Consider the following 27281-nt stretch of genomic DNA (forward strand, 5'->3'; position numbering starts at 1 on the left):
CACATGATTCAACACTTACATGATTGAAGCTTTTATACCTCTGTGTAAAAGGAAAGATACTCTCCTCAGTGTGGTATTCAATTGTAGCCTCTAGTAGAACCTTCAGCCTTCGTTTTAGTTCCTGAGTGTATGTTTTATCACAATTTCTCTCCTTGTAAGAATTCCCAGCAGGGATACACAAGTCCCAACTGATTTGCATTACTGGCATTGATGAAAAGCTATCAGTGTTTATCATAACCACATTTCCTTCATATTTCAGCTATAGAAACAATAATGACAGAAACTATAGAAAAAGTCATGGTGACGTACAGTCAAAATTTGTTTTATCTTTTTCCTCTGCTTTTTATTAGACATTAGTTAATCCAGTTAGACACTGTTTATCCAACTTCTTGACAGCTTTGTAGAATGCTTGTTCCGCTACTCTCCAAACAACCAAAATGACATTTCTTTCAATTCTGTTTTTCAGTTGTGGGATACCTTTTCTTACACAGTTATAGTCAGGTTCTCTGAAAGTCAACGTGCCCATTTGTACCAAGTAATATTAGGAGTCTAAATATTAGGAGGCCTAAATTAGGGATATATTACAGGTTTTCTTTATAGCCTCTGTAGAAAAATGAATTATTTCAGAAGAAAATTCAGAGCACCTGGACTACTGTAAACTTTTAAATCACTGTCTCCCTCTAGTCATTCACTATTCAGGGAAATTTTTGAAACTGGCACCTAAACATGGACCTAAAGCTCATGATATGCTTGCAGCCCCAGAGAAGTGTTGCGCGAAAAGATGTCATCTCATGGTCTGCCAAACTTAAAACCACCACCACCAACAAAACAACCCCAGCTAGGCAATTCCAAGAAGATAAAGATGTGATTGTGCTTTCTTTTCAGTATCCTTCCAGCTGGCTGGCGGAAACAGAGCATGCATATTCTTTTACTAATGTAGCTTCCCACTTACTTTAAATAGATTTACTTGAAGAAGAGAATCAACTATTTTGTTTCTTATTAAACCAGATTTAATTAACACTTCTGAATTCTTCTGTTCCATTTATGTCCAGCCATCCATCCCTTTTTCTTGGCCACAGCTTTCTCAGTGGAGGGAAGATTACAGATCTTGTCAAATCTTTTGTGGCTAAGGCCTTTTGTGCAAACTGTGGGACATGAATCTTGAATCTGAAGTAGAAGGAATACTTTATTACACATAATACAAAGGTGTGTTATTCCATACCTCTCTGTTAATCTGAGGTTTTCTTAATTTGCTTTTTAAGTTAATGTAATTGTTTTGAGGACTGTTTTGTTCTTCATAAAATAAACATCCAGTCCCTTAATATGGCAACAGCCATTAGGTTTCTATTTCTCTTCCTTTCAACTAACCATGCTGTAACTGAAATCGGTTGAATAAGTCACATACTTAAATTTCATCCTATCTATAGGTGGTTTAGTTTAAGACAGAAACCCTTTATAGACAATTAGTTCATTTTATCTTTGAACAAAAGGAATCAACCTCTAAATGCCAGTTCTCTCAACTGATTATTAAAGGAATTTAGATGAAAAGCTAAGGGAAAATATCGAAACTTCTGAGGTTTAACACTACATAAATTGTATTCCACCCTAAAGCTTTTTGATAGAGGTTGAGCTAAAAAAGAAATAATAAAATCAGCAATATACTAAGAAAGAACAATAATCAGATACTGTCAAATATTATCATCATAACTCAAGGTAGCATATTAGAAACAGAATAGACCTATGTGCTTTCAAGTACACTGTTATGATTAGAACATTAGGCACGCAGAATTTTTCTTCTTGACAGGAGACATATAGGATTATTTTAAGTAGTCTAGAAGAAATATTTCCCTTTACAAAAGAGTAAGAAAAGCTATAGTGTGTATAGATAACATAAAGAGCAGATGTAGAATTCCACCTAGGTGCTTCTAACTCTCTCCTGGTAATTGCAATAACAAAAAAATTAGACATATTAATAATTTATTCTGAATCAGTAACAGTGACAAAAATTTTGCCACCAACTTCAAATGAGCTACATAACACATCCTATAGGAACGAAATGATGTTTGATTTATGTAGCTGCTCAGGAAATTTACAGAGATTACTAATTCTCAAGATGTTAACTAATATTTTTCAACGTTAACAATTCCCCACTTCCATCCTATTGTACTACTGCTCAACTGGAAGAATTTCATCTCCCTCTGCAGCATCTGGTGCTAACTGTTGATAAACAGAATATTGGACTGGTAGAGCATTGTTTTGTTCTGCTGTAGCCACCTATATGTTTAGGTACCGTTGCCTAAAATACACAAGTAATCAGTTCAAGAAAACAGCTTAAGAAAAAGATTGCTGCATTTCTAACTGAAATGGACTTATTGTAAAAAGACAGTTTAAATAAGTGTTTATACGCTCTGTTGCCTGCTAGTCCCTAATCTGACTGAGAAGTGAGAATGGCCCGATATATTATTCAAATAAAGAGAGCAGGTACGGTAACAAATGATACTGCAGCATGTTTAATTTGTTTCTGTGAATCATTAAAATCACAATATAGCACCTGGTGTTCATTTCAATCAGGACTGAAAATCCACCACCTACCCTCTTTGCCATTTCAGTTATACAGTCCACTGACTCTTAAATTTTAGAAGATCAATCACTGAGGTATTGATTTAAAAGAGGTATAAAAATCAAAGCCGAATGAACACATCTGACTTGTTCATAATGCATGGTCAGCTTTGGGGAAGAGAAATTGTGAAATAACGTGGTGGTGGAGAAACAGTTGGACTGTGACTTGAATAAAGCAGATTATGCTGGCAACAAATCAATGATAGAGCAGAGCATTCCATTTCACACGTTTTGCAATAGACAGATGAAGAAAGGTACTGTGGATGATACAGTCCCATCAACATTCCATTTTCTAAGCTGGGCAGGAGAATAAAAATGCATGCAGGCTCCGAAAGAAAATGACATTTTTGGATATGGAGCTGCAATAGTTACCTATCTTCAAACCCAAGTTTTGTTTGGAATTCTACACTGCTGCCCACTACATTTGATAAAGATGTATTTTCACAGCAGGAACATTGTAAAAGTAGTAAAATAGTTGCCAGAATTAATTGCCTACAGATAATAAGAAATGACCTGCTTCACTAACAGGCTACATTTCTTTGTTAAACTGGAAAAAAGTCAGGTTGATTTTTCTTTATTATATTCCCTCTCTCTTTCTTTACTGCCACCCCTCTGCTCTAAAATTTTGTACCAAGATAAGCTTTGGGTAGGATTTTATGCAGAAAGTAAGAGATGAGTTGGAAATGAGGCAATAAAACCTGAACATAACAGCTTAGAACACATGATCCGTTCTTGCCCTAAAGACAGCTTCATCCATTCCAGCTCCACAAGTGTGGCGAAATGAGAAAAAGAAGAACTTGTGTGTTTTGACAGAAAGAAGAAAAAGGTTTGGTCTGAATTAAGTTTGTGGCTGCCCCTTTAAAACAACTGCATATGAAGTAAATAAAAATGTAGGGATATGACTAAGAGCACATCTGCTCTAAGTGGTATAAATTTAGTGTTTAAAGCATAATAATAGAGAATATGGCCTAGTGTATTGCAGAGAAATTAGCAATAATATATTACTAACTAACATATGCCAAATAGTTTGAGAACTGTTCAACAGTTAGCTTTTTAAAGGGAAGAGCTGACTTATTTGTTTTCTTTTTTTACTTTGGTAAATGAAAAAAGTCTCTATAAAATTTGTAAGATAAAAAGTATTTTCAATCTCGAACAAAGGAGTAAAACACTCTCATGAAATCCTGTGTACTCCAAGGGTTTCCTTAAAATAGAGTGTGAGCATATGAGAAGCCTTTACTTAAAAAAATGAATCTGAGGTGAGCTTGCAGAATCTCTGCTAAAACATACTTTAGAGACGAAGTGAGGAGTGACAAAAATATACAAAGAATAAACAGTTAAAGAAATCTTGGGGTTGGGGGGTTGGGGTTTTTTTCTGTTTGTTTGTTTTTGTGTGTGTGTGTTTCTTTTTTTCCCTCAAACAAGAGGAAAGAAGAAAAATTTCTTAATTAATAGAAATAATGGGTAGGAATGAAGAGCTTGGCATACAATCTAATTTTATTCTGACCCAAAGGTAGCAACACCTGGAGAATATCTTTAGCATCAGAGAGATCTCCTCTCAGACTTATAACCTTGGACATGAAAGGAAAAATCCTCAACTGACGTGAAGTTCCACTTCAGCTAAAATGATGGGAATTAGGCCTGTAACATTCATTGTCTGTTTTAAAAAGCTTGGTCATCAGTATTTGTCCCTGATTCTAGAAAATATCACAGTGATTTTTGTCCTTAGGAAAATACAAACGAGGAGTTTAAAACTTTGTTAGGTTTTACTACTTGTTTTTGGAAATAACTTCCAATTTACAGTGTCTATAACAAGAATAAAATAAGAACTCCCACTAAATCATAGGCATTTTTACTTAACACATTTCTACATAATATGGGGGGAAAAAAGTTCACTTCTGAGCAATGTATATATCAGATACTATAACTTAAAGTTCTTGCAGTTCAGGAATTTAAGTTGTACTTCTCTAAACTGAGATTTCACAAAGGGAAATCAAGAGGCTATTCCTGTAAAATCAAGGCTTTTCAGTTCAAATGGAAGAGAAATCCCAAAGTCAAAGATCATTCCTTGAGACCTTTCTACTGCAGCTCTGCTGTAGAGCGTGAATAATCTCTGCTCTGAACATAACTACTATCACAAAGCAGTATTATACAGTAAGACAATCTCTCAAGGTAGTATTAATGGGTTTTAGAATAATCATACAGTCATGTAATTAGAAAGAAGCATGCTTATCACTGCCCTGGTCATGTTGCTGATTATTTTTTTTTTAGATATAATTTGTCAAACCTTTCAGGTTTTACATTCTTCAGCAGGGATGGGTATTTCTCTTATAAAACAGCTCATGGATTTCCAATGGTACATAAATTAAAAAAAAAAAAAAGCACAAGAGAATTTAAAAAGTGTAACATTTGAATTGCCAAAGTCAAACATTCAAAAAAATTAGGAAATGGAAAACTTAGAATCCACTGCTTCAAAAAAAATGAAAAGCAAAACCCCCAAACCCCACCCAAGACCTCTGGATTGTATTCTGTTCGCATGTAGTGAGGAGAGAGATTTAGGGAAACTGCAGCTCTTTACTAAAATCAACTGGCAAATGCATGTTCCCTGTCACGTGACGGAGCATGCCTGTGTGATTGCAAAGTACCATTCCCTCCCTTCTCAGTCCAAGACCTGAGATCATACCTTCAGACTTTCACTCCCGTAGTTCCAAAATCTCTCTTCCTTGCTGATCGATGACACATCAGTAGTTTGGATGACACAGGGAACAGCTACTTATTAAATATATTTTTTGTTTTCATTATCAGAATTTTGTTCACCCAAATACTATATCCAGTGCAGAATTATTTGTTCCCTTAATGGCTTTTCCAGTTCTTATTTCTTGGCAAACACCTTTGTATGATTTTTTGCAGTACTTTCCTGGAGATCAGGATTCTCAAAGTACTTAATAGCACTTCATACACTCACAGCAGATTTCCCATCACTGTAACTTCCCATTATGAGTTCACACAACCTGTGCAAATTATGTGGAAGTCTCAACTAGTGTGAGAACAGCTTCTGTTACTGCACACTTCTGGATAAGCTTCCAAGTTGCTACGTGCCAGGTACAGGAAGATGCCTGTTTTTGTCGAAGCTTACAAAATAATAAATAAATAAATATGAAAGAAGCCTGAGGCAGCTCATATGGTTGAAGATTGGCAAAACTACAAGCAACTGAAAACAGAGTTTTGTAATGGGAAAGTGTCAGACAAACATAACTGTAGGCGTCACTACCTGGGTCACCCACAAGAATAAGAACATAAATGAAAGCTGTTACTTCAATTTCCATCTAGAAATCATTCCCTGGTGAATAATATTATATAACACTGCTTATTATTTTTTCTTTACATGGAACTCAGTATAACAATCTGGCTGACATAGCCTGTGTTATTAAATTTGACAGTTTGCAAGGGCTGTCAATGAGCAAGCCCTGTACCTGCTCACAACTCCATGCTGGAATCTGAACCAGGGCATAAGCAGCCTCAACCTGAGAAGTGTGGGCTACACAGCCATGAAGTGCTAATCATACTTTGCTAGCATGTGGGAAAATGTGCCGTTCTTCAGCAAGCCTTTGTGGCTATAATGTCTTTCCTTCCCCCTCCTTCTATAAATCATGACCTATTTATTGCTCTGTGAGAACTAGTTAAGGCACAAGAAATTCTAGACCTGCTTTTCCTGTGAACTGTGTAAACCCTAGGAATACAGCAAAAGAGGGAAAAATTCCGTGTTGGCCCTGTAGGATATTTGAAAATAATAACACTGATACTGTGATAGAGGTGTTATTTTTACATTTGGACTGTTGTCATGCTTTTTAATAGTAAATATAACCATTGCGGACTTTTGATTAGCTAATTAAATAAAAATGAACATCAGGGAAGAGATAATAATGTTCTTACAGCAGTTCTGAAATTCTCTTTATCATTTCCATCTTGTTCCACCAGGTAACTCCTTCCCCATCATCACAACAATTTCCACCATACTCATGTACTGCACATCTTTTTTTCCCCAGGTACGTGCTAATACTATCACTTCTGTAGTTTACACCCTATTCATTGGTTACATCTACAAGAACCATATTTAAAAATGAAGATGTGCTGCAACTTTTTTTTACTATCTAGTTTTTTTACTATTAAAGTAGCATTTGTCTTATTTCTTACATGTAGAAAAAATGATAAATACTTAAATACCTTCAAGTGATATTTTAATGGAGCTAATTTTGGAAATATACACAAAGATAATCCTACACTCAAAAGGCTTGATCCAAAAATCAGTTTGCTCATTTATCTATTATTCCTTTTGTGTATTCTCTAATTGTATCTGATCTATTTACTTTTACTGGTGTGAATGACTACCTGACATTCAGGGCAGCACAGAAAAAGGGTAAATATATGCTGTTCAGAAGGGCTTTAGCCATTAGCAAATGGTTTCCCCTTGCTTTTCCTGCTGACAGGAGGAGTAGCAACGTCAACAGTAGGGAAGAGTGCTAAGAATAGAACTGAAGTCATTACAACTTATACTTCTCAAACTTGTAAATGAAAAATGGATTGACTGTATTGGAATTCAATGCAGTACCTAAATAACATGTAACTACTTTGAATTTCAAGGATATCCCTGTTGGGGGCATGAAGGTGCAAGCATTTATCACATGGACAGGAAGAGTTAATCTTTGGAAGAAAAAACCAAATTTTCAGGAGTTCATATTTCTAAGCAAGGTACTCTAACCACTGTGTGATTGAGAGAGAAGTGCAAAAGAGAGAGGGAAATGTACTTGGGAGGCAGGAGCAGACTGAACGAGACCAGAGGAAAATGTAAAAGTGAGACAGGTTTGAGGAGGAGAAAAGAGAAATCCATGAACTGGTGAGATAGAAATAGTCAAGGTTTCAGATAAGAAAGGCCTTGTACCATAACTCTCTGTATCACATTTGTTGAACTCTTAAGCTCCTGTTTTCCACAGCTGAATCTGCCCAAACAAAAGACAGGGGAGTGAGGGACAGATGTGCAAAAGAGTCAGGAGGCAATCAAAGAAGTTAAGAAAACAGTATTTTTTAAAATCTCAACCTGTTCTGGATTTGCCACCTCGAACATTTTCCTGAAGACATGTGGCTAAGTCCTTTCTTCCACTAGATAAGACAGATGTTATTTCTACCAAAACCCAGCTAAACAGGAGGTTGTCATGCAAGACCTCAGCAGTGAGAACATTCAGCCCCTACAGCCTTCGAAACTTACTGCTCCATACAGTGCTGAACAATCCAGCTGCTCTTTACCCTGCACTAAAAGGACCTCAGCAGAAGAGAGGATTCAGTCCAATGTCTATGCTGAATGGTTAGTGGCCAGAGACTCACAAGATGTGGGAGCCTAGAAAACTGACTTCTGGCAATAGAAGGGAGGCTCCTTCTTTGTCTGCTGATTTGCATCAGAGAAACAGATATACACATTGGCACTGAGAGGCAGCAGTGGGTAGTAGGGGCTGGGACTCCCTTCTGCAGGGAGTGGAGACACCCACCTTCTTGTCTGACTTGTTGTTTCATGAGGTTTGTTGCTTACTAGGTCTCAGATCCCAGAAGGTGTGGAGGGACTGCTGAAGCCCGTCTTGACCTCAGACTATGTGCCTTTGCTCTTCTTTCACATGGGCACCAAAGACACTGCTCTGAGTGCATCAAGAGTGACTACAGAGCCCTGGGGGCTGGGCAAAGGGCATCAGAGCCCGAATACATTTTCCTCTAGTCTGTTGGAATGAGGAGAAAGGCTCACGTAAGAGCACATGCCTCTTGAAGGTCCATACGTGTCCGACACTGTAGACAGCACTTTGTTTTTTATGACCACAAGACAGTTTATGAGGATTTGGCAGTAGTGGGAAGAGATAGGATACACTCGATTAAGTGAGGAAAGAACATCTGTGCCAACGCACTTACTGTACTAAGTGAGAATGGCATCAGATTAGGTTCTGTGGGGGATGGTGACCAGAGGCTGAAGTTGAGGCACGGAAGGCAGTGAGAAAGTGTGTGGAAGAACAGTGTGATGGACACAGCTCTTCTCTTTCCTTTCTGAAGGCAGCATGATGGGGTGTCTAGCTCAAATGCCTGTACACAACGCATGCAGCATGGGGAACAAATAGGAATTAGAAGTCTGCGTACAGTGGCAGAGCTATAATCTTACGGTATTTACAGAGACATGTTGGAATAGCTGGCATGGCTGGAGTGCTGCAATGGGCAGATAGAGGGACAGGTCCTGGCCAGCGAGGCCCCAGCCCAGCCAGCCGTGCTACTGTGCTTGGCTCCTGGCTCCCTGTCCTGTAGGGAGCAACACCTGTCTTGGTGGCTCTCTGACAGACATTGGCATCAACATGATGGAAAGGTAAAGATGCAGAAAAAGGAAGGACAAGAAAGGGCAGAGTGATGAAGAATGAGATCTTGGTATGGAGAGAGAATAGGGAAAGAAGGTAAGAGTGAAAAGAGGAAAGTTTCAGAAAAAGACAAACAGAAGGAGACAACAGAAGTTTTGATGAGTTCAATTAGCACATCCCTATGAAGGTAAGGAGCTGTTCTGTTAACAAACTGCTGATTTGAGGATAGAGCAGCAAGGCTAGAAGCTGGAGATATGGCAGCTAGTGAACACCTCATTTTTATCTTTAAAAAAATGTGGCTGAATGGAAGAGTTAGTTTTATGCGCTCTTAAATATAATTTCTTATATAAATAAAAATAAAATTTGAATTTACATCTGTGTCTATTGCTTTTAATTTATGCTCAAACTTCCTTTTTGTATCAGCTGTGAACCTATACTTCTTTACTTCTCATATGGGAGCAAGTTAGTAATTTATCTTTTTTTTTTGGTATTGTATAAGAGGATATGATTGTGTTAGATCCTGTCTAAATGAAAAGTTGTTTTTAAAACAGCTCCATGTTTTTTATTTGTAAGATACATAAACTAAGCAGATATTCAGGATGCCAAATTATTATACACAGACTTGCAGCAATATTTGATTATGAATCTTTGCCACTACAAATCAAATTCCTCTACAGATAGCCATGTGTGTTTTTGCAAATGTATATAGTCTGCCTTGACTTAATAATCACAGAGGCATTATTTCTTTATCCAGAATTTCAAGTTGTGTATATTTATTCTGAAAAGGCAAGAACTGTACAAGGCATCTAGCTTAGACTATTTGAAAGGTATCAACTGTTTAAATGACATTTTCACCTTCAGCAAATACATCTTTGCCTGCTAGAAATGGTGATGCTATCATGCTGCAGGCAATCAATGATACAGTCATGTCACAAATAGGTGTCAACTCTCATTACATTCTCAAGTATAAATTCCACTTATCAGTTCCCACATAGTTGCAGATGTTTTAACAATCCCATTTTACCATGATTGCACCAAGGCTCAACCTCAAATGCTTTATGATATATTTGTAGGAGCTACTGTAGATGCACCAGATTTGGGAGCATTATGTGTAGTTGGTATCCACACGGGAATTTTTATTGCCAAAAAGTATTGAATATACTAGTAATTTATTGTCCAGCTACCTTGACAAAGAAGAGAAGTAATTTGTAATCTTCCATTACTTGTTTCTTCACAGTCTGGTTTACAGCATTACAATGAAATTACTTGTTATTTGAAACTCAGACCTAACTTTGTTTTCTGAAATATTTTTTCAGGAAAATACATCAGTCAACTCATGCTCTGATGATTAGTAAAGTTCTTGGGGTTTGGTATTAGCCAAAACCAATATGACTTATTAGAAATGGGTTTTTAAAATAAATCTTTTGAAAATTAATAATTATGACAGGGGTTTTGAACATACAACTTTTAAAATCAGAACCACATTGCTATGAGAAAAGTCAGCATCTGTTAAAGACATCCATGCTACCTTTCTGTTTCCTATATGCATTTATTTCTGGTGCAAAGCTAGCTTCTGTTTTTCTTAGCTAAATGAATTTTGAGAACTCCTCAGTGCTGTAATACACTACTACATAGAAACAAGCCAGACAATGACCCACTATGGTTCTAAAATGTCTCACTTTACTGCTGTTGTATGCTAATTTTATAGAGTCAAGTACTATCTAACACCTGACAATTGCAAACCAGCTAGTAATATATAAAATACTGAAAATAAGCATAATATCTAGTAGTTATCAGAGACAATTTTAGAAAAATAAATGTTGCCTTTAGTTAGTGGGATAGCACTCTGCTGAGTCCCACATAATTATTCTGGTGTAACAGAGGGAATAAAGAACAAATCTGAAGAAGACAGCCAGCCTTGTACCACATAGGCCATAGTTTGTTCTTCTAGCAGTCACATTGCAGGGCCATTCTGTTTCATGCTAACTTATCTGCAGAAACATTTTCTGCTCAATATTTTGCATTTCTGTCTTTCTAGGCATTGTGTATCTATCTTGTTATTGTTCTAGTCTTTAACCTTACTCTGTAGTTAATAAAATACACTGAATATTACAGTATGCTCACTTTAGAGCTTAACTTTATCACTAACTCAAATTTTAATAATCTAAAGTGGATGGGAGGGGTGAGAGGAAGCCTAACTTAAATGTCTACTTTCCCTAGAAAGTCAATAGAGAGAAAAGCGAACTTCTGAATAGTGGAAGAGTTTGCCTAAGACAGTTGTGTGCCTGTTCTATAGGGAGGTAGAGAATCAATAGGAAGTGATAAACACCATTCTTCCCATAGGATGTGACTTGCTTGGCTCTCCCCTGAACAAAGTCTACTGTAGCCATTTTCTATCTCTTGCTTAATAATCTAATAGTGGGGTCACATGAAATGTCCTAGGATTTTCTTAGTTTGAGGTGACTGAATGCACCTTTTCCACATATCAGACAAATATCAAAAACCAAAACCAAAAGCAAAGAGGAAAACAGGTATCTTTGATCAGTGCATCCTCTTCTGAACCACAGTGCAGCCACTCAAGCTAGAATCTTAGTTTGAAAGGGCAGCAGAAAAAAAGATTTTTTAAAATTTTTTTTTTTAGCTTTTTGGGGTGCAAACCTCTCATTTGGATGGTGCTAGGACTTCAGTTTAGCTCCAGCTAAATCTGTAGGCATTTCATATTTTATCTTGACTGGATCAAAAGAAAAATGATATTTGGAATAAGAAGCAGAACCCCTGCTTGGCCTGAAGGGACTACTCATCTACTCAGATGTTTCTGTCTTGCCTTTTTATTGCCCCTGCCCCAGCACATACATAGGGACACACAAAGCAGTCCAAAATGGCATTAATCGTTTTCACTATCTACAAGAACCAGAGGGGAAAAAAGGTCACTTTAACAGTATGACTCTTTGTAGGTAGTAAAGAAGCTTGAGTGTAGTAAAAAGTGTGTCTTCTCTTTCAAGACAGTAAATGTGACCTCCAGGATGATTCCAGGTCATGGCTGTTTGAGGAGAGTGAGAAAGCTTGGAGGATATTGCTGAACCAGTATCTCTGCATCTTCTACCATCAAACTAGAATAACCAAGAAATTACATTTCTGCAATGTACCCAGATACTGTCAGTACAATTCAGTATTGCACCAAAAAAAAGGTGAGGTCTAAACTTCCAATGTTGCAGCATCATAGGTTTCTATAATGTACCATGATTACCATTAATACTTCGTTACTGTAACACTGCATTTGTCATGTCACAATGATTATTCTTCAGTTTTATTTCTTCACTGTCCTTGAAAAAAATTATCTCATTCTAGATAAATTTAAAAATACTCAACATTGCATGTTTGAACAAAATATTGATGATTACCTGCATCTAAGTTTTAAAGAGTTACAAAAAGTATTATATGATTAATAAGGTCAAATGTGATGAATGTGACTGGCACTAACAGGTATCATTTGCTCATATAATAGGTGGAAAAATGATTGTGTGGCAAGTCAGGGATTTGTAGTGACAAGACAAGTTAAATTTAGACTAGAACCCAGCATTCAGGTTTTAGATAGAAGCAGAGTTTGAAGTTAATAGCAGTGAAATCTCTTACTGTCTCTAATTATTTTCACAAGATTTAACGCTCAAAAAACTAGAAGGGTCACAATTATTAGCAGATAATGCTAATTCTTCCTTTCTTCCCTGAGTGAGGTGACAGATTCCTGAAACGATCAGGGTACATCTGCAGTGGAACAGGAAAACAGTCCCTTATTACTTTACAAGGAAAAATATTAGGCCACAGCTTAAATTAGTAATTCTAATTCATTCTTCAAAAGCCCAAATACCTTCATAAGGCACAAGCTTGAAGTTTCATTATATAGTTTTGCTAATCTCTATAGTTCACATATTTTCTCGTAACTTTATGTTCCTGCACTTAAATATTTCATTATAAAATTTGGGGGGAAAAAAGTAAAATATTTTTATAACAAGACAAAACAGAAAAAAAGCAATAAAATATTCAAACTGTGATTCTCATTTTTTTTTATTATTCAGAAATTTACTAGAAGTCTCTTGGTCCTATAAGGAGATGAGTTTAACGCATAGGCAGCTCTCAGAGAGAACAGTCCTTATTTCAAGCAGATTTCCTAATGAAGTAATGGAAGATTTCAGGATGTGACTTGCTTCATGATCTGCATCTATATATGTGAGGGGAAGGAAATGTTTCTCTCTTCACAGAGCCTGTTTAGAGGGAAGAGCCCAAGCCTTACATTGTACCGGAGTGGGGAGGCCCAGCAGGAGGATGAACTCTTACCATAACAGATACTGGAGACTTGTAATAGACACTGGAGGCTTGTGACTTCTGGCAACAGATTTCCCCACCTGCAGATGTTCATTTGTAGACAAGCCACAGACACAGCAACAGAAGATGCGAAAGGCAAGTCTGTTGGGGATTGTATCTACCTGGGCCAGTTGTGCTTAATCCATGTCTGAAGTAGTACTACAAAGAGAAAACAATGGACAATGGTAGTCAGAGATCCCCTTCTGCAGGGGAAGGCAGCTCCCAAAGCCTCCTCTTTTGCAGCCTGCCAAAGAGTAACAGAAATATCACATGGGCATATAGGGAACACCCAAGCTTGACTGAAGTTGAAACTAACAAAGGGTGTGAAGGTCAAAAAGAAGGACATCAAGATGTATGTCAGCTGTCAAAAGAAAGTCCAAGAAAAAAATCTTGTCCTGCTGCCAAAAGAGGTGGTGACCTAGTGGCAAAGGATATAGAAAATGCAGAGGTATTCAGTGCCCTTTTTACCACAGTTTTTAATTGCAAGGTCTTCTCAGGCTGTCAGGCAGTGGCAAGAGCTGCTCCATGAGGAAAGACCAGCTGGTAGCCAAGGACATAGGCAAGACAGCGCCTTCACTGATGGGTGTCGCAAATGAATGATTTAGATCACTTAAAGAACCACTGTCAAAGGTATTAGCAAAAGTGATTTTTAAAGTGAATTTGTAAAAGTGTGACTTAACCAAGTTCGATGAGAAGGTTCACTCTATTACTTACTACATGGAAGAAACATACAAAGGAAAATCAAATTAGAATTGATTTTAAATTATTTACACAGAGACTGGATGTGTAAAATGGTAAGGGAGACCCTCCTGTTGAGTCACGAGGTTCAGAATGGATCCCCTTGCTTTCTAAACTCAGAGAGGAGTCTAGGTGCAGCTGGATCCAAACTTAGTCCCAGGCTTGGTCAGTGGTTTATGCCTAATGGAAGTTATACAAAGGGTAAGGAAAACCGCCCATTGAATGACTATGCCAATTTGTTGGGGAATGAGTGATTATGGATCCTACACAACTTTGAGGTGGCAGCAATTTAAGATTTATTAACACTATTACGGTAAATCACAAGATGAGGTTATATGATTTTTAACAGTATTTAATCATCAGCCAATTATCAGAGTGATTTAATAAAATTTGCTACAATCAACACTACAAAGTTTCCTAAATCAAATCGCACATGCACAGAGATATAGAGATTAACCTGTGATCAAGATTTCTCTCTCCTTGCCAATTGTAGTAAATTATGGCTACCAAATGATCTTTGAAACTTCGCAAAATCTAATTGTCATGAATTACTCACTATTCTCCTTTGTCAGCATTTGTCAGCAGATGATCTTTGACCCCTTCTTCTTTGTTGGCATCTATCAACGCATGATCTTGGAAATCCTCACAAAATCTACTATTCAAAATCCTTGCAAAATCTACCCTGAGAGGCGTCCTGACTCAGGGGGAGATAATGGGTCACAGCCTACTGTGATCCCAGAGAGCTCAAAGGGTCTCACTTAGGATCGCTATTTACAGGATCATGAGATGATTGACTTTGGTCAGTATATTTCCGTTCTGGCCACAATTCTTGTCAGGTAATTCTGGCACCTTCCAGGGCTGGCCATGATCCAGGCAGCAGGAGTTTCAGGTATGGTTAGGGAGTGCCTAATCATCCTAACTTACTGTACTGTAGTCAGGACAAGAAAGTACCAGACTTTCCCAACTCACTGCACTTGTAGCCAAAACAAGAACACAATGTTGGCTGGTCCTGGCATTGCAATGTGGCCCAGGGGGTCTGTACCAGCACAATGGGGTGCAGTTCAGCATAGTCAAGCAGGGCTGGACTGGTGACTGACAAGTTCTGGTGACAGTCTGATAATCATCAGACAGAGCAAGGCAACGTAAAGAGTCAGCTTCAAGTTCAATCCAAACTGCAGACCAGTTTGCAAGTCAGGAACAATAGGCAACAAGGCTGAACGCACATGTGGTATAGTCCAGGCAAACACTGGGGGCTCAGGACAGAGCCTAAATATCCAAGGGTGCATGGCTGGGGTCCTAGGTGAGACTGGTCAGGACAATAAAGACTATTTTTGCACTCCAGGCTTGACACAGGCATTCCAGACCTCCATGCTTAGTGACAAAGTTCAGGGGAGAAAAGTACAGCCCACAATAAAGGAGGACCAAATTAAGTTCTACTTGCTTATACTGGACATGCACACATCCATCAGACTGGACAGGATGTATCTGAATGCAGTCAGGTTAACATAATTTTGATGCCACTGCCTCTAACCTTTGAGAAAAAGCTAACGGATGGACTAAGGGCTAGACTTCTCAGAGGTGAACAGCAAAAGGAAAAGAGACGACACGTGCAAGTTGCAGCAGGGGAAATTAAAAACTGGATTTCATGAAAACAGAATCTTTATAGTTGGAGTGCCTAACTACTGAAGCAGGTTGCCCAGAGAGGTTGTGAAATGCCCAGCCATGGGCAAGACCCCGAATAACCTGATCTTACTTTGAAATTAGCTCTTTTTGAGCAGGTTAGACAAAACGACCCCCAGAAATCCTTTCCAAACTAATTGTTATATGATTCTAATACAGAAGGATTTTATTGACTTTCTGGCAAACATTTCCTTTATAAAGTTCTTTTCATAATCCTCATCCCAGCACAAAAACAGAGAAAAGGAAAATAATACTTGTGAAAGTTGGCTAGCTGGCTGCTTCATATACTTATTCAAAAGTGTAAAACAAATACTGATCCATAATTTTAATTCAGTTGAGCATATCCAAATCTTGTCAGGAAAGAGCAATATTGCAGCACAGACTAAGAAAATACTATTGCTCTTTATCAAAAAATTTGAACTGGCACAAATATTTCAAAGTTCAAATAAAAATAGTGATAATAGGGTTAAATAAGAAAAGTGCTTTTTGCATCTCTAGGGTCTCCACAGTTAGTCTTACTGTTTTGGTCCTGAAATTCAAAAAAGATACTGTAAAATAAAAAGCCATTCAAATTTAGCATCTGTAAGAAGGTGGAGAACTAGGAATAGACCATTTTCCATGTAGAAAGATTAAAGACCTTTTTTAGGCTTTTTTAAAAATTTTCTTTAATTTATACAACTGGAATAAAACAGAAATAAACTCATTCAGATACACACATTCTTCTTCAAAATCATTGATCACTTAAACTCTTCCTGAAACTTAAATGGTTCATAAACTTTTCTTCTAATTCCGTGTGCTTAAACATAGATTAGGAATTTTAGTAGGCAGACATGATCTGAAATACTGAGCTTTTTCCTATCAATCTGTGTTTCCAGAAGCTCTATGTCTAATTTACTCTCCCAGATATTGTACTTTGAGATAGGCACCACACTGGCTATGAAATATGAATGTTTTAGCAAAAGGCTGTATTGACTTACTGAAATGATAAGAAATCTGGGATTTTTTAAATACCTGTTGTATGTGTCTTATTAGTTAACTCATTTTATGCAGGTATTGATATCAGAACATTGACAGGACCAGAAGGTAGTTGTGAAAAGAAGAAATTCTTTTATAAGACTTATTTCTTGTTGAAGAAGAAAATGGATGGATAAAATTAGTGGTTTCATCCAGAAAATAGTGGGAAATGTCTTTCCTTGACTTTGATCCACAGCTGATGGCAATTTGTTTAATAAAGCTCTTACAAACAACTTTCAGAGGTGTGGAGATTGTCAGAATAATATCTCTGTCCGTCTTACACACTGCTTTCAAAAGTAATTCTGAATTGACAAGAGATTGATAGGTTTCTTTGATAGCTTTTTTCTTCTTTTAAGGCAGTCAAATGGCACTTGAGGAAAAACCAATAACAAAGGAAAATTGTTTAAAGATTAAATACTATAGAAAGAGATGAATTACTGAATGTATTTACTAATTTTAACACTATATAGTCATAATTCATCCATGAAGATAGGTAATCTTTTGCACTCCATCACATTTGTATTTTGATTTGAATATATCAAAATACTTAGCATATATAAAAACATATGTATTGTAAATGAAAGAGTATCTTCAGTATTTAGAAAGTAGGAAAACTTCATAAGGAAAATTTATGCAGATTCATACAAAAAGAAATACATGTTATATGAACTTACACTGAATTTATAGTGGCTGTTATAGCATCACCTTTACCAACTGAAATGTAGTTATTCCAAGCTCACAGATACATATGTAAAATTAATATAAATATGCTATATTACTGGAACAAAAATACTTTCTGCAGAGCAAATAAATGTCATCTTGAAATAGTCAGATCAAGATAGACAGATCACTTATACTGGCTTGAACTATATGGTGATAATTAACTCTCCACTTAGCAAATTTCCTAGAAAAGTGTGATATTTTAACCTATTCAGTCTTATTTAATTTAGAATTTTTAGCTGTTTGGGAGATACAGAAAATAGTGACAGTACTATTTTAAATGAAAAGAGGGAAGCTTACTAGAGTGGATTAGGTATGGAGACACAAATAACAAATTTAAGAACAAGGTCTGAATCAGCAACCTGTCTTATTATGTATTGCTGAGGCCAATATGCAAACACATTCAGCATGGGAATTTAGAGACCATTAAACACTACAACTGTCCCCACGCTGTCATAACTGTACCAGCACCTGCTGCAAAACCACTTTGTGTTGATCTGCTATGAAAATGCAGTATGACCAGATCTCACATTGATTTATGTAGTTCACACCTGCAGAAATAGTAGTTGCACATTAGAGTACATCAAAGACTATGTCAAGAAAAGTGGTTTAACATTTCATATAGAATAATTTTTAACACTGCTTGCTGGGTAAAACTGTACTTCCTGTTAATGTGCAATATTTTATATTGATGCTTAAGCTAATATAGGGGGACAGAAATCCATTTTCCTTGTATACAAATCAGAAATGTCAGAAGTATGAGCCTTTAGCTGATCCAGCATGTTATAAGAATCAATCACAATGATGTCCACATAATCTCTCTTTTACTTTAAACATAGCTCCCAGCCAAATACACTTCTCTCTTGCCTAGTCAGCAATCCTACTGAAAATACCGTTCTTCCCATAGCCAGAATAGGGATAATTTTACTTTTTAGAGAACTTTTCCAGCTGTGTTATTGCCTGTTTTTTGAGTCCATCAGCCACCTTGTGTTTCCTTTACGGTTCCAGAGTTGCCACCAACTAGCTTCAGACTTCAGAGCTCCATGGTTAATTCATGCAACCCTTTTTGGGTTTTTTTGTCAACTCATTGTTACTGAGCAAAATTTAGCAATATAGTAGCTGGGAAACATCTCTTTGAGGAACTTTGAGCATGACTCTTCTTTGCTTAAACATTCACGTTGTACTGGCCATTAGAAATTGTTTTTAAATTGTTTTTAAAGTTTTGGTGTTTTGGATTTAATATGAACCTAAAAGATAAACACTGCACAGCTTGCTAAACCACCTACGCCTATTGAATTTCAAGTTAGGGCTTCTAATCACTTTGCCTTCTGCAAATATCTTGGGTGAACTAGGTTTCAATCTTCTTACTTCATTGGCTAGTCCATACTATTGACCAGAGTTTCTCAGAATGATTTTTGTTGTAGAGCTCAGTCAGGATCAGTTTGAAAAATCCTAACTAAGCCAGAAATAACTTTTTAAAGTCCTCACTTTTTTCCTTTCATTTTACCTCAATTTTCTCTTAAAAGTCTTCTTCTCTTATCTTCTCAGAATTCTTCTTCCTATAACACTATAGACAAGGAAGAAGCAGACAAATCAGAGCAGTTTAAAATTGGCTCTAGCTTACAAAACTGGCAGTTGCTTTCTCTAATGATATTATATTAGTATGGATTTTTTTCCTTAAAATGGCAATTTTAATGGAAGTATTTTTCTTAAGGCTTCTTCTGGAGTCATTAATGAATATAGCTTTACATGAATGAGTCTACTTTTCTGTTTATTTTTTGCTCTTTTTTAAGCAGCTAAGTTAAGGGTTTCATACTGTCCTGGTTTCAGCTGGGATAGAGTTAATTTTCTTTCTAGTAGCTGGTATAGTGCTATGTTTTGGATTCAGTATGGGAAGAATGTTGATAACACACTGATGTTTTCAGTTGTTGCTAAGTACTGTTTAGTCTAAAGTCAAGGATTTTTCAGCTTGTCATGCCCAGCCAGCAAGAAGGCTGGAGGGGCACAAGAAGTTGGGAGGGGACACAGCCAGGGCACAGCCAAAGAGGTATTCCATACCATGTGACGTCATGCCTAGTATATAAACTTGGGGGGGAGTTGGCCTGAGGGGGGCTGCTCAGGAACTACCAGGCACCGGTCAGTGGGTGGTGAGCAATCACATTGTGCAACACTTGTTTTGTATATTCCAATCCTTTTATTATTATTGTCATTTTATTATTGTTATTATCATTATCAGTTTCTTCCTTTCTGTTCTACTAAACTGTTCTTAGCTCAACCCACGAGTTTCACCTTTTTTTTTCCAATTCTCTCCCCCATCCCACTGGGTGGGGGGGAATGAGTGAGCAGCTGCGTGGTGCTTAGTTACCAACTGGGGTTAAACCACAACACATACTTTCAACATTCTGCCTGAAACAATATACTTAGTGATATGAACACATAGGGAACAAGCATGGGCTACTTCTGTTGTTACTAATCTCATTGCATGTATGTCAAATCTTTTGCTACTTGGGACATAATAAATTCTTTAAGACATTAAATGGAACTTTTAGGAATGGTTATATGAAATAAGGACAAATATCCAACTCATAAAGCATTCTGTGCTTACTGTGGCAAGTGGTAGATATTTAGACAATGAATATAAAAATGGGTTGTGTATAGAGTCATCTTCTCCCCAGTATGTATGAGCTTCCAACAGTCTGTAGTATTTATACCTCATGAGTCAAAATTTCTATTTATATCTTGGTGTTTAAAAGGTCTGGAAGGACTTTTGAGCCATAGATATCTCTAATGTCTTTTTGATTTAATTTATACTTTTGACTTTCATCCTGTGGCAATTGAATTCTGCAGTTTAATTGAGATTATAATAGTGGGATGGGCTTCAGCAAGATACTCCCTAAATCCCATTCTGAGATCTCCTTCAGTATGTTTCACTCACCTATAAAGAGATGGTTGATGCCCTGTAATAGCACAATGAGTTTCCTTCTGCCAGTAGATTTTGGTAGATCAGAAGCCTGACATTTGACGTTAACCTATTTGTAGAAATTATTTTATGTATGAATATAATCAGGACTAGATGAAGACAACTTGGAAATAGAGCTGGTCAGGTTTTTTATGACAAAAAATTTCATGGTCAGGGATTTTAACTCCCAAATGGAATTGTTGGTTTTGATTTAAAAAGGAAGAGAGCAGTATAACAAAATATTGAGGGCTTACACTTGAGATAGGCATGACTGTCTTTAATACTTTGCTTCCAATCAATGTAAAGATTGAAGCAAAGTCTTATCCTAGGTGACTATAATAACCATCAAGCAATTTCTGTTTAATATATTTAGTAACTTATTTTTATTTGATAGACTCCCAAAGGTCCTATGTCACTCCCTGTTTGTCCTTTTAGAGATTAAGATATAATCTTTCCATTCTAATGGTTTTGAGAATTAGAAAATTTAGCTCTATATTGATGATTTGCTAGTAAAAAATATAGACTGAAGATGTTACCTGCTAAAGACTTCTAACAATTAAATTTTAATCCTTAAGGACTGGGTTTTGTAAGTATTTACTGAAGAATCAGTGTTGGAGAATTAATGCTGAAAATGGATTTTTAAAATTAAATAACTGCACAGAAATCATGCTCTTCCAAATCATTCTTGCAAAAAGCAGACTGATTCTAGTAGCAAGACAGTGCATGAAACTTAATAATGAAACAGATTTTTTTTTTATAGTTTCAGTATAATGGATTTAGTGACAAAATTAACTGTTGGAGCATGCTGGTGAGTTTTGTGCAAAAGCCTAGTAAATTGTCTTTTTCTTTACACAAAATTCATAATTTTTTGTGTTGTCCCTGTTGCCCTTCTTTTTCACCTTAAAATAACTTTTCCAAAGCCAACTTCTATTCTCACTAGTTTTCAACTCTAAGGTCTGGGGTTTTTTCTGACATATCAATCATTTTTGAGGAAAGAAGACAGGTTTTATGACAATCTTCACTTGAGCTATCTTTTTCTGTCAGAAAAAGAAAATTCAACAGAAAATCACTTTCTTGCAGTAACTGCTTGCATAAAAGAAAAGCTTAATGGAATTTATTTACATCTTAGTTGTGCTGGGTTCATAGGCAGTGTACATTAGAAATGACTGGAAATGGGTAGATTTATTTGTTGACTTTTTCTAAAGCCCATCTGCAGCCCAGTAACAATGACTTCTGCCATTCCTGGTAGAGGGCTCTGCAGAGCACCTATCTCAGGCCTGGCTGGGCTCACCGTGGCCGGCGCTGGGCTGGGCTGGTTTCGGCTCCTGCCTCGGGGCCAAGTGCCTGTTGCCTCCCCTGCCTGAGCCTGAGCTCTGCCAGTGCCTCCCTGGGAAGGGTCCGGCAAACCCAGGGGGTCGCTGCCCAACAAAGAAGAGTCCCTGGAGGGGCTGAGCCCGGGCAGGCTGTGGGGACACGCTCACACTCTGCTGGGAGCAGCCAGAAGGCAGCAGCATGGGGTAAAGAAACGTATAAAATGAATTCAAGTAAACCCTAATACTTAGGATGAGGGGACCCCCACCAGCCACACTGCATCCCAGGAAGGGACTCAGGATGTCAATGACTTACTGTGACAGCTCAGCACCACTTGGCTGGAGGAAGGACGCCTCCATTCACCTTATGAGCTGTAGGAACTCAGGAAGGGTGAGCACAGCACTAGCAAAAAGGGGTAGATATTAGAAAGGTTTTTTCCTATAAGAATTCTAAGGTTATTAATATTATGTAGTTTTTCCTGTACTAATTTGTACTATGATTGTTACTTTCACTGTAATTGGACTGTTTGTTGCATTTCAGTTGGATTTTAAAGTTTTTAACTAGGCTAACAATAAATTCTTGGCTCCATATATGTGCTGTTTTCTATCACCCATAACGGTTTTGAATGTAAACCAACCACTTACTTAAAAAATCAGGGAGGAACTGGGACAATCATACAAATTGCTCAGAAGTATTCCAGGATACATTAAAATTGATGTAGACCCTGACATTAGATTCTTAATATAATTAATTTAAAGTTAATTCTGTTATGTTTTACCACATTTCTAGTACTTTAGATCTAAAAATAATTGAATCTCAAGAAAGAAAGTTCTACTTCAAAATGAGGAAAAGGTCTCTAAACATGGAATTGAGTATTACTGTTATTAATAATTCTTTCTTCTCATTTCTTTGAGAGTTTTACTGAAAAGTTACTTTTAAAATATAAATAATTTAGACATGGAAAGAGTTTGGAGGATATTGTTATTTTGGGAATGGATTTTATCGTGCTTTTAACTATCAGAGACTTTGAGATGAGCTCTCTGCAAGGAAGGAACTTTCACTTATGAAAAATACAGGCATGAAATCTGATCAAATGTTATTTTTCTTTCACCTTCTAGTGTCTAGAATGACATAGAAAGAAGGGCAGTAAACACTGGAAAATATTTATCTTAAAAATAGTAATATGAAGAAGCATATCCTAATGGTAATGAAAACTGTGAAAGATCTTTATCTGCTATGGCACTGCAGGATGTCAATAAGAAATGAATGCACTGCAGTTGCTGCTTTTAAAAATATGAAATTTTATAAACCTCCTCACTGTGTGTGTTATCAGAAAATGCATCTGCTGAGAACTACGGCATGCCTCTCACAGTTTCTATTTGTTGAAAATGCTTTTTATTGTAACAGAAAACAATCCTGAACTGCCTACATAAATTGCTGACTGCTACATAAATTGCTGAATGGAAACCTGGAAATATTTCCAGTTAGAATTTACTAGACAGTGTCACACAGAATAAAATATAAGGGGTTTATGCCGGTAATTAGTAGAACTAGGGAGGTACTGATCAAGAAGAATGACATAGAATGACAATATTAATGAGCACATGAGTTTGATGAGCTGATTTTCTTACAGATCATACAAACCCCAGAACTATGTAGAAAGTTGACCCTTCTAATTCTTATTTTAAAACTATTTTTAATTTATATTCTACAGAATAGTAAAATAGAAATCTTAGATTTTAAGTTTCCTTTCCTTTGAAGGCTTTTTCTGCTGAAACATTCTCCAGCCTTGTGCAAAGACACAACATCAATGACATTATAACACAGCTAGCCCATAGCTCAGTGCTAGTTAGATTGAATCTTAATGAAAGGTTTTGACACCCAAGACCTTCTGCAATGCAACTTCTTTTGGGTTCTGGAACAGATTTTTCAAAGCATATGTCTTAAAAATTATTTGACAATAAAAAGTACAAAACTATTTAGGAGAATATAAATACATTCTGAGAGACTGGGATGGGCATTTTTAACTTAAATATGCTTAAAATGCTTCTGCTTTCTCATAGTATTGAACAATGTGTGTGCTTTTTCCTCACAAAAGGTGACTGCATGAGATAACGCTAGAGCTCCGACTTTTTTCATTCTCAGATTATTTTTATTCTGCACCTTTTAAGTTGTGACCTCAAAGTTCAGATGTTTGAGAAAACATCGTCCTGCATACAGGGAAGTCTCATGAAAAATTCCACTCTTCCAGGGAAAAACAATCAGGAATGTCATCCCTGTCCTAGATCTCAGTCATATGATGTGTTCCTGAGAAGGTATCTCACTGCTTTTTCCATTAATTGGTTGAACTACTTCCATAATCTTAATAACTTTGTGTATAGATGTAGTCTACACAGTAAGAAATAGGGGGCTTACTCTTGCCCAAGACAATTAATACAGTAACTGGTGTCAGAAAGGAAATTTAGGAATAGTTTGATTATGAATTGGAAGGTGATGGAGATGTCATAATTTAAGGAGATGGAAACCAGGGCTGACTCTTTAATCCTTAAAAAATACTGCCTTTTTCTCAGTGGCACAGAGAATCAGGCACCTAATTCCAGGCCAGAAAAATACAGACTCCACATGTTCAGTTTTACTGTTGTGGTGATTCTTGAAATAGATGAGGTTCCCCTAACCAAATCAGGTCTTGTTATTTTAAAAGATGTTAAGAATCAGGACTGCTTCCCCTCATGATATTTAGTGCTTAATTTAGAGCACAGTGAGGTGTCTCTGCACCATGCTTTACTGCAAAGTAAAAACATCTCTCTGTTCCCCAGGCTTTTTCTAAGATTTCCATTTGACTTTTTCACGAAAGGGAAAAAGGGGGGAAAAAAAGAAAGAAAATGAAAACCTGAGAGGTGAAAGTAAATTGAGCTGATATGGTCTAGTTAACGTACACAGAGAAATTTTACATGCAGCCATCTCATATAAGAAATTCATGCACTAAACTTAATTGATTTTTCAACCAGTTAACTTAATTTTAATCTAGCAAGAATTCTCATATGAATTGCACCTATAGTATCAAATTTTCATTATTATTCAGCCAAGTAAGTATAATCTAAAAAGAAGTATTTAATATATATATATTCAAATATACATACAGACACAACACAGGTGTGCACAGTCATATATACAGCCTCAAAATAATACTTAATGCTGTCTTTCAGCAAATCTAGACATCTATTGGTCTGTATTTCTTCTTTATCTCAAGCTTGTGAAAGTTGCCAAATCCCTGTAAAAAATGGGACTAGTTTACCTTTTTTTATTCAATTGCCTAGTTTAGCCAATTATTTAATCAATTCATGTATTATACTCATGAATGAAGGAATAATACTACAGTAACTGCAGCACTGTCACGGAGACACACGCAATCAAATCAAATGGGTTAAAACCAGATGTTATTCTTCAATAAAAAAGGTTGGTTAGAACTCCAATAACATTAGTGAACCACAGGCTCAATGATGTAAGGGGAAATTAGTACTACACAGCTGACTTAAGAATTCTTAAGGTTTAGAAATGATGACTCAAAATACGCACATCACTAACCTAAAAGATGAGGGCTCTCAACCTCGAGGAGTTACCGAGGGTGACGTCCTGACCCAAGGGGAAAGTCCCCGACTGCAGACCCACTGCTTTGAGGAGGACTGGCTCCAAATGCCCTCCGGTGGGGCCCCATTTATACCCCTGTCGAATCTGACCCATGGTCATATATGGTCATTTTAGTCCCCATTGGCCAAGGGTCAACAATTCCATATTCCTGATGCACGTACCTGCTGACTGTTACTTGACACCACTGTGCGGACTGGTCAGTTCAACTTCCAACCTGTGGCCTCTAGGTTTTTTCCTCTCTTCTATAGCCAGAGAATTTTTGCTTTCTATCGGGGTGGGTGTACCTGCCACAAGCGCATTGCCAAAATAACCAATGCTGGCTTCCTCCGTGAGAATCTAAACAGGTCTGTGCATAAGTTAATGGTGTCTGAGGAACATGGGGGAAGGTTCTTCAGAAGGTAGAATGCATGCCACATGTACACCATCCACAGTTCCTACAGGCTTTGGCGTAATTGGGTCTGAGCCAAGGAGCTGACACATTCACCAATCCATCAGAGTATAATTTCTGATCAATGCTTTTTTGTAAGATCTCTTCAGGACTCCACTGGAAGTAAAATCTGATATGAATAATAGCTTGGGCACAAGAAATATTCAGGTACATATAGAAAATAAACCCATGTTTTCTCTACTTAAATGCTAGCATATTTGCAAATTAAACAGTATAAAATTGCAGTTCAAAAGAGCCACTTCAGTGGCAGTTCCTCATGTGGTACACTAGTGCACCAGCTTCCAGATATTGAAGATTTTCTCAAGAAAATAACTTTCCTCAAGAAAGTGTGATATCCCAGACTTACAAAAATATAACCACAACAGAAAGACCACTGGGCATATTCTGAGAAGCACAGAGAGCTAAAAATACACTCTGAGGATTTGCATTGTGTAATGAATAAGTCACTTATCTTTCACATGTGGGATGGTAGAGGAAGGAAATTCATGTCTCAAGATGAATTAATTTTGGGTAGCTGACTCACTGGTGAATTTGTTCACTTGCAAAATAGACATAATCAGCAAGCATCCAGATTTTGGTTAACAGAGATAAAATTAATTAATGTATTTTGGAAGTAAATTAAGTAAAGCAAATAAAATATATAGAGTGCAACATGACAGTAGGAAAAAAACTGAAAAGACAAATCTGAGACAAGTCTGCATTATTCATGCTAATAGCACCCATACTGGAAGTTTCCTAAAGGCTGTCTTTTAACATAATGTTTTTAAGTTTATTACTTCTAATTGCTCAATCTAAATTTTCACATCATTAAGTCAGTTTTAGAAAAAAATGTTTTGCCATTTGTCAGAATTAAATTAGATTCTACAATATATTTTTAGCTCCATTAAATATTTTTTAATACATTTGTTTTGTTAATTGGTTTGGTGACTTTGGGAACATTTTTTATTAGGAAGGTGTGGAGGAACAAAAGCATGAGCATTTGGCTAAGTGATAAAAACTTAGAAAAATCTGATTTTGTACAACACATGATTATTCAAGCCTTGCTAAATTTTGACAGCGAAATGATCTGCAGATTCCATCTGTCTCCTGCTGCCATTCCAGGTAGGAAGGTCCGAGCAAGATTTCCTGTGGAAGAGATGGTCCATCTGCTGTGGATCTCTACTGTACAACCCACTTATCTGTCTAACAGCAGAGGAGAATATCCCACCACTTCTCACATTTGTCTCATACATAAGAGCGTAACATTGGCGAGATATTGTTTTTTTTAAATGTATGATTAATCATTGGTAATAAAAATAGTATTTCATGCCTAGGAGACAGGAACCCATAGTACAAATGGAATATGATAGATGAACAGCAAGAGAAAAGACAAAGATGCACATAACAGTGTGTGCAAAATAGCAAAGTG

General features: G+C 36.8%; 1 long non-coding RNA gene across 2 annotated transcripts in view; it reads right to left on the minus strand.

Annotated features, from left to right (window-relative positions):
* LOC128143512 (uncharacterized) overlaps window positions 1-25461 on the minus strand; it is a 33072-nt gene extending 7611 nt beyond the window's left edge. The window contains exons 1-4 of one of the 2 annotated variants that reach the window (XR_008235775.1): window positions 25363-25461; window positions 20443-20536; window positions 19015-19074; window positions 13067-13514 (exon numbers count right to left, since the gene is read on the minus strand). This is a non-coding gene — a long non-coding RNA (uncharacterized LOC128143512). Of the gene's footprint in view, window positions 1-13066; window positions 13515-19014; window positions 19075-20442; window positions 20537-25362 lie in introns of those variants that run through there. The other variant, XR_008235774.1, reaches the window with a different exon arrangement.
* Between the last annotated feature and the right edge of the window lie 1820 nt (window positions 25462-27281).

The sequence above is a fragment of the Harpia harpyja genome, chromosome 6, assembly GCF_026419915.1.
Source record: "Harpia harpyja isolate bHarHar1 chromosome 6, bHarHar1 primary haplotype, whole genome shotgun sequence".
Taxonomy (NCBI): Eukaryota; Metazoa; Chordata; class Aves; order Accipitriformes; family Accipitridae; genus Harpia; species Harpia harpyja.